The sequence below is a fragment of the Rattus norvegicus genome, chromosome 14 (genome assembly GCF_021556685.1).
Source record: "Rattus norvegicus strain SHRSP/BbbUtx chromosome 14, alternate assembly SHRSP_T2T, whole genome shotgun sequence".
Lineage (NCBI taxonomy): Eukaryota > Metazoa > Chordata > Mammalia > Rodentia > Muridae > Rattus > Rattus norvegicus.
In genome coordinates this window covers 82,080,539-82,089,194 of record NC_141547.1, presented here as the reverse complement: position 1 = coordinate 82,089,194, position 8,656 = coordinate 82,080,539, and the positions used below count along the sequence as shown (strand labels likewise).

Sequence of the window (8,656 nt, the reverse complement as noted above, 5' to 3'; positions counted from 1 at the left end):
CAGCTGCCCAAATGATTCTTTCTAGGTGTAATTTGTTTATTAGGCAACCCAAGCTTATGTGTGTGCAGCCCTTGACGTGGCTTATGTTTCGTTTGAGGTCATCGCTTTCCCCTGTTCTGTGCCTGGTGTTCTGAGGGGAAGAGTCTGAGGCCAGGGAAGTCATCAGAGTCTGAACCAACCCCACGCAGAGGTATGACAAAGGAACCTCGTCTCAGGTTCCCAGGGAGAGGGTGTGACAGTGTTGGTAAAGTGATTAGTGTTTCTTGCTTCAGAGGCCTGGTGTGACCTACAGAGGGTGAGGCCAGCCTCTGGAGGCCGGCCTCCTCCTGAAACAGGCAGAAACATGTCTCTCTGAGTGAGGCATGAAGAACAATCCGAAGCCCAGTATTGTTTTTCTTGTCTCAGAATCCTGGAATAGGGCTTAACCTCGCGACTTATGTGAGGACATAGCCTGGGTAGGGTGTAGATCTGGCCCAGGTCACAGCCATGGCTATGGCAGAGAACCTCATGGCTCTGATCTCCACCCACCCTGGCTGCCTTCTTCCCAATCAATACTTCCTGAGCACTTGTTGCTTGTAGGGAAGAGTGATGTTTCAATCTGCTTCTCTGGTCATGTGCCGTGCCTTCTGTCTGTCTGCCCCAACTGTCCCTTCTTCTAGATCACCATCATTGGTGTTTTCCCATGCTGTGCATGTCATACTGTCATGGAGTCCTCTCTTCTTCCTCAGAACTGGCTCAATGTCTGGAGGCTTCGGAGTGCCAGGCGGATGCCTTTTTCTAGGTACTGACCACTCGATGTGGACGTGGCGGTCAGCTGCTTCCCTTTGGTCTGTCTCCTGCTAGTCTTTAGAGGTATGAGCTAAGCTTTACTTATTTATTTTATAACCCAGACATTCTTCACAGGTCCAGGCATGTAATATGAGCTTTGTTTATCAATGTTGCCCTCCTAATGGCGCATGCCAACATCGTGTTCGCCAAACACCAAGCATTGCGCACCACGATGTCCCAGGTCACAGTGGTGTGTTTGTGAGATAGGCATTGTTAATCTCATTTTGCAGAGAGGAAACCCTGAATCTTAGAAGGGTTAATAAGTGCCCCCACCCTGTAATGGGCTGAGAGACACCCTGTGGGTGGTGTTCTTATCTCAGTCAGGGGCAGAGCAAATGGCAGTCCTTTGTTCCTCCTAGCTTGGTGTCCGGCTTGGTGGCCAAAGCTGTCTTATGCCTAGGACTCATAAAATCAAATAAAACCAAACCCAGGCAGCACAACACAGGAAGGAGAGAGAGAGAGAGAGAGAGAGAGAGAGAGAGAGAGAGAGAGAGAGAGAGAGAGAGACCTGTGGGTTGCCATTCAACACACAAACCTGTCCTCCGGCCCATGGCACAGGTGGGCCATAGCTATCTGCTTGCCAGAGGATGTCACCTAGGAGTCGGATAGCCTGCCTGCTGTGGGAACAGCCATTATGTGCCAGGATGTGGTAGACAGATGGGCAAGAGGGAAGTGGAGCAGCTTGAACATCATGAAGAGATAGAACTGGAGACTCGGGGTGCAGAGGGGCACCCTGCTGTGAGTGCTCAATCCTGCTACTGAGGGACAGGTCTGGGTCCTTGGCTATGCAGGGACAGGGGTCAATAACTGCCTTACATTACCACTAGAGAACATTAGGGGCTTCCCTGATTGGGGACAGTCATCAGGGAGGTCCAGGGGCTGTGCAGAACAGGATAGCTGGCCCCACCTCTTACCAGTGGCACCAGTAGAGAAAGCAGCCCCTGTGACTTGTCCAGTCAGCATAGTGGAGCTGGCCCTGGTAGCAGGGGTGTGACTGAGCCAGCCTGAGGGTGCGAGTGTGAAAGAGTTGACCCTGCACCCCTGCTATGGGGTGGCATTGGCACAGAGGAGACACCTCCCTGCCCCCCATTTCTCTATCTCTGGCTGCCCACATGGTCATGAGCACAGGAGAGTTAGCCCTACCCCCTCCACTGACTGTAGCACTCAGGAGAGTGGGCCCTGTACTTTGACTGGGCTACACGTGGAGGCATGGGTATGGAGCCAGCCCTGAGGGCACGAGCATGGGAGAGCCGACCTTGCTTCCTGGAAGCACTGGACGGCCTAGTCGGAGCAGTCTGGAGGGCTCACCTGTGCATAAAGGAGAGCTGATGGGGGACCAGCACAGCTACCACGCAGGCCCTGAGCTGGTCTACTGCAAAATCTAATCATCTGCGAACGGTCAGGGCTCACGAAAGGTCTAGTTCTGCTGACCCAAAGCTGCAGGATCTCCATGGCACAGGGTAGCAATAGGACAACCAGGAGGAGTTCTGATGAGGATCCACTATTGATGGTGTCTTAGAAGCCAGAGGTCTTGAACCAGACCAATGACTCATTGCAATGAACATTAGCAAGTGAAGATGTTTGGGTAGAGGGGTATATTGTGGGTCATACTGTGACACACTATAGCTTCCAAGATGAGACATTTTCTATGCGTGTGTGTGTGTGTGTGTGTGTGTGTGTGTGTGTGTGTGTTATTTGGGGGGAGGTTGTAAGGGCCAAGGGCAGAAATGAGGGGATGGGGAGATGAGTGGAACTGGGGTGCATGTTGTGCTGCAGGTGACAGGGAACTTGGCTGAGGTCTTTTTGACTTTTCTTTGGTAGATGTAGAGCAGTTTGGTGACAGAGAGTGACATGGTACATGGTTTGAGAAAATAAAGACTAAGGAGAGGGGGGTGTAATAATCCAGGAAAAGATGTGGTGGCCTGATCCAGGGTAGGGAGCGTCTGAGGTGGTGGTTCAGTGAGGGAAACCTAGGAGAGGCGTTTCAAGGGAAAATACACTGGGTTCTGTGGTGGGGAACGATAGGGACGGAGCAAGACTTAAGATGTAGCTTAAGGTCAGAGCCTTAAGTTCTGGTTCCAGCTGAATCACGTGGCTTTAGAGCAGGCAGGGAGTGAGCGGTCCGGTCCCTAGTGGCGTCTTTGGAGCTCACGTTCAAGTTTCTAGTAGAGTGGATCCGGAAAGAGAGGCTAGCTGCTTTCTGTAGTTAGAAGCTGACTTGGGAGGCTTCAGCTCTGAGACTCTCTGAAGTCGCCATAGAGCTGAGATTACTGTAACCAGTGATCTGGGAGTCAGACAACAGGCATACACACTTTCTTCCTTAAAGAGTTTTTGTCCCTAGTAGAAGTATCCTGGAGTGACTTATGTTATCTGATTTATGAGCCTTCCGAGTAGTACCTGTTTCCTTGGCCTCTGATAGTACCAAAGTCATTATGTAATAAGGCTCACATTATGGGCCAAGGGGCCTCATTCTAGAGTTTGGCCACTCTACCTACAGACCTCGGGCTCCAGTCAACACGTAAGCCTGGCAGTGTGGGAATAAGGACTGATTGCTTCAGGACCTTGGGAGGATGACAGGGACTCATGGGCCAAGGGATAAGGATGATGGTGGAGACAGGTCCTGAGAAGCACGTGGTTCAAGAAGGGCCTGACCAGAGAAGGAAGAGGACTTGTCAGGATGACCCTGAGCCAGGGTGGAGCTGGACTGGAAGCTAAGGCTTTGAATTTCTTCCCAGGGGATGGTTTTTGTTTCCTTCTTTGCCCCGTGGGACACATTCTCAGGGGACTCCAAGTGCAATGGCTCAAATTCTAGTCCTGCCTTCAGTAATTACATGACCTGGGCCAATACCCAGTCAGTTTTCTTATCTAAGAACTGGAATATCATGGAGTGGTTCAGGCTATCTCCTGAGTTATGAGCCTTCTGATGAATGAGCATGTAGTTTCTGGGCCTCTGATCATAGTCATTATGTCATAAGGCTTGCTCCTATGTCCCAGGGTGCTTCAGGGACCATAGGAGATAATGTTTATCAGGCAATTACTGATGTGCTCAATAAATGATAGATAGCAAATGACAGATTCGTGATAGCTCTTTTACTATTCCTTTAATGAATCTCAGACAACCATTATCTTGGCCTACGGCAGAGTTTTGGTGCAAGGTTCTGAAATGGATTTGCTCTCGTCCCTGCGTCCACACTGCTATTCTGCTTTCTTCCTTCCCTCCATCACTTTGGCCTTGTCCCGGTGCTACCAACCCTGAAGCATTTGTAAGGGGCTTCCAAAGACAATCCCTCTCATGCACCCTGTTTTATGAAAATCGGGGCTTTGTGAATGAGCTTCGCAGCATTTTTGGGGGGTACTCAAGCTACCTTCTCCCCTTATTTTAGAACAATGACTTCCTCATTTAATATCTTCCTTTGGGCTTTCTCTGCAGGCTGCCTTCTGAAAGCTCAGATTCATTAGGCTACTGAGGTTCATGTAAGGGCCTTGGTAAAGGCAGGAGCGAAAGAACTGATTCCCTTTCAGGCCTCTCCCCACAGGCCACCAAGTCTTCAGGCTTCAGTCAGAGCCTGAATTGTTCATAGCTGGAAATGGGGCAGAGACGCTAGTCACTGAACACCAGGAAACTAGAAATGAAGAAACGAGCTAAAGGCCACCAGGAAAAGGCCAGTCGTCCTAGCCTTTCCGTGATTCTTTCTACCCTTGAAGAGAACCTCACATTTTAAAGAACGTCCCATATTTTCACTTTATTTTGAGCCTTACCAAAGATGGCTGGCTGGAGATAATTGGTTCCATTTGACATACAAAGAAACAGTCCCAGGGAGTTGAAGTGACTTACTCAAGGAGGAAAAAATGGAGCGTTAGCAACAGACTTAGGACTCAGATCTAAGATGCTGATTTCCAGCCCAGCGTTCTTGTCTTAATGCTACACCACTGGGAGAATTCCTAGCGCCAGAGTCCGTGATGCTCAAGGCCTTTCATCACGGAGGCAGAATCTGTCTGCCTTTGTTCTTTTTTTTTTTTTTTGATTTATTTATTTTATGTATGTAAGTACACTAATCACTGTCTTGAGACACACCAGAAGAGGGCATCAGATCCCATTACAGATGGTTGTGAGCCATCATGTGGTTGCTGGGATTTGAACTCAGGACCTCTGGAAGAGCAGACAGTGCTCTTAACCGCTGAGCCATCTCTTCAACCCCCCTGCCTTTGTTCTTATTAGCTTTGCTTTTCTACCAGGAGTCTTTGCAGTTGCTGTTTTTTTAAATACGGGAGGCTCTTTACATCCTGCCTGGGAGCCATAAACAAATGTCTCTTCACCCTGGACAGGCGCTGATGACAAACCGAAGAAACGCTCTTGCCCATGTCTAGCTTATAGCTACGAGTGTATGATCTGTAAGTGAGCGTGAGATAGCTACTAAATCGGCTTGCATGATGCGTGATGCTTGCAGAGCTAAATATTTTTAACAGTCACATGTTACTCCAGCATATTTAGTGCTAAATAAACACAAACACATCAATATGTCTAAATATATCATATGTTCTATCATAACATGTCATAAATATATCAATATGTCTGAAATCCTCTATTCTTAGACACAGGTCAGTAGGAGCTTACCATAGGCATTACAGAAGCATTACGTCCCTGTAATGCTTGCTAATCATTTTCATAAGATAAACTCCTGGGGTCTGACCTGTTGGTCAAGGGTTTCAGTGTTTTTAAGACTTCAATATAGATCGCCAAGCTGCCTGGCAGAATGGCCCTATCGTGCACCAATCTTTTCAGCAGAATGCGAATCTTTGAGTTCACATGTGTTCACCCCATGATGGGATTTGGAGTGTTCACTTTTACATTATAAACACAGAACATGCAGGCTGCCACCTTGAAGTTTGTGGCATGATCACATTCTCAGTGCTACACAGCTGCCACCAACACCCATCTCCCCTAACAGCTTCATTTGCTCAAGTTGAATTCTGCATGAGTAACCAAAACTGTTGGGTCTGGAGGATGACTCAGTGGTTAGCAACTGTGCTGCTCTCTCAGAGGACCTTAGTTCAGTTCCCACCACCCACGTTAGGAAACTCACAATTCTCCATAACTCCAGCTCCAGGGGGTCCAACACTTCTCTGGCAGCCACCCACAATACACCCATGTGACAAAACCCAACACACACACACACACACACACACACACACACACACACACACCTTAAAAAACAGAAAGAAAACAACCAATCCTTATCCTCCTTTCATGTAAGTGAAATCATACATGTCACTCCTCCCTCTGTTCTTTTGAGATGTGGTCTCACTCTGTAACCCAGACATGTCTGGAACTTTCTATGCAGAACAGTCTGGCCTTAGGGTTGTAGCAATCTATTTTTGCATTCCAAGAACCATATTCTTTTGGGTGGGAGTTTCACTTAGAATTTATGCCTTCAAATTAGATTTATACAAGGATAGTGAGCCTCAGGAAACCTATTATTATGTTGAAAATATCACACACCGAACCATCACTTTCAGAGCAGTTGTACCAGCTTAAGATTCAGTAAAATCATTTAACAGCAAGTCCATTTTATACTAAAATGCTGGTTATAGTCCTCTCTGGAGTGGAGCCCATGGTGCCAGGAGGCAAGGTTCCTGGGCCCTCATTTGAGTCACACCGCCCGTCACCACTGTGGGAAGTTCCTTCCCCTCTGAGCCACACAGTGTGTCTGTCTGATGACTGAAGTGTGGACTTCAGGCCTTATGAGTCTTGGTTCAAGGAGGTGCTCCCAGTTCCTGCTGTGGGTGGCCAAGTCATCCATCTCTTACCGGCAGTGCTCTCTGTAAACTGGAAACATTATACCCTCTGTGCCTCCCTGACGTCACAGAGCAGCTACTAAAGTAGTCATGAGGGCTGTGTGTAGCTCGATGACGAAACAGTGTTCAGCACACACACAGCCCTGGCTTCCTCCCCAGCATTGCAAAAGCAAAAGCACAAAGACTGGCGCTGTGTGAAGGAGGCTAGGGTTGTGTCAGCGCAGATGTGCCCATAGGCTACATGGACTCTTTCAAGAAGAAGAAACCATAGTGGCAGAAGGATCATGTGCCCTGTCTCTTCCTACAAGTAGTTGGCCATAACGGAGTCTCTGAGAGAGGCACCTCTACCCCACGTCCCAGAGCAAGAGAATAGACCTTATCTCTGGGACTGGGAGTATGTGTTGCAATGGACCTGAACAAATTCTCTGGAGCAACTTTAATCTGGTTAATTTACATGTTCCAGCCCACCATGCATGTTCTAGCGATGGCCTGGAATTTATGGCTCTTGGACCAAAGATCCATTCACAAATGCGTAGTTCTCTATGCAAAAGAGCAGGAAAGCATCCTGCTCTCGTCTCTCCTCATCTTCACGGCTTTATGTGAGTCCCTGGGTGCAAGTGAAGTTACAATCTGTATGCTTTTCTCTGGCTATCGATCTGCCTTGGTTTTTCTTTGGTCTCTAGAACCAGCAAAGAGCCCACGGAAGAGCTAGGGGGAATGGGTTGCAGAGACAACACGCGCTATCCAGGTTTGATTCTAAGCCACATTGCGTGACTTGCACCGCCTGTAACACCAACTGCAGTGACTTCCGGTATACCTCAGGGACTTCCGGTATACCTCAGGGACTTCCGGTATACATCTCTCCTCCACAGGCACTGCAGTCACGGCCTCCCCGACACATCATACGCACCACATAGCTAAAGATAAACATAAATCTTAAGAGCTGGGCATGGTGGTGCCTTGATCCTAGCGTTCCATTCCAGAGGCAGAGGCGGAAAGATGTCTGAGTTCAAGGCCAGAACAAGTTCCAGGGCAGTCCTGTCTTGAAAAACCAAACCAAACCAAACCAAATCAAACCAAACCAAACCAAAACAACACCCCTCCCCCCAAAAAAACAAACAAACAAGAACAAAACAAAACTAAAACCAAAACCAAAACCCCAACCAACCAAACAACAAGAAAAAAAACCCCAACTAAAACAAAACAAAACAAACTGAAACCAGGAACTAGGGTGAGGAGGCATGATTTTTTTTCTTCTAACCGATGAGAAATGTCTTTTTTTTTTTTAAAAGATTTATTCATTTATTATATATAAGTACACTGTAGCTGTCTTCAGATACACCAGAAGAGGGCATCGGATCTCTTTACAGATGGTTGTGAGCCACCATGTGGTTGCTGGGAATTGAACTCATGACCTCTGGAAGAGCAGTCGGGTGCTCTTAACCGCTGAGCCATCTCTCCAGCCCGAGAAATGTCTTAAAACAACAAAGAGCAATGCAAAAGTGCTCGTCTCCTCAAAAAAGAAGGCTCGATAAGGTTTAATAAGGTATAATGAGGTACAAGCAGGTAAGAGGTTCTGTGTGTACAGTTTGCCGACTTCTGACGCATGTGTATCTGTATGGCACCATCTCAGGCTGGGAAGGGAGGCTGGTGGCAGAGTGCTTGCTGTTGTGTGAGCTTCCTCATTAGAAATGAACAGACGGGGGCTGGGGATTTAGCTCAGTGGTAGAGCGCTTACCTAGGAAGTGCAAGGCCCTGGGTTCGGTCTCCAGCTCCGAAAAAAAGAACCAAAAAAAAAAAAAAAAAAAAAAAAGAAATGAACGGACCTCTGCTTATCCCTGAAGGGGCACTGACCTCAGACCAAAGAAATGACCTCAGTCAGCCTAACTCAGAAACCAATGAACTGACCTGGGTGACTTACACAGGCAGGGTGACTGTGAACTGACCTGAGTGACTTACACAGGCAGGGTGACTGTGAACTGACCTGGGTGACTTACACAGGCAGGGTGACTGGGAACAGCAACATCACTGA

General features: G+C 47.9%; 1 non-coding gene across 1 annotated transcript; it reads left to right on the top strand.

Moving 5' to 3' along the window:
* Positions 1 to 1,097: 1,097 nt before the first annotated feature.
* Positions 1,098 to 1,237, top strand: LOC120096797 (small nucleolar RNA SNORA48). Its single transcript, XR_015637772.1, has one exon. It is a non-coding gene; the product is annotated as a small nucleolar RNA SNORA48 (small nucleolar RNA).
* The last annotated feature ends 7,419 nt before the right edge of the window (positions 1,238 to 8,656 follow it).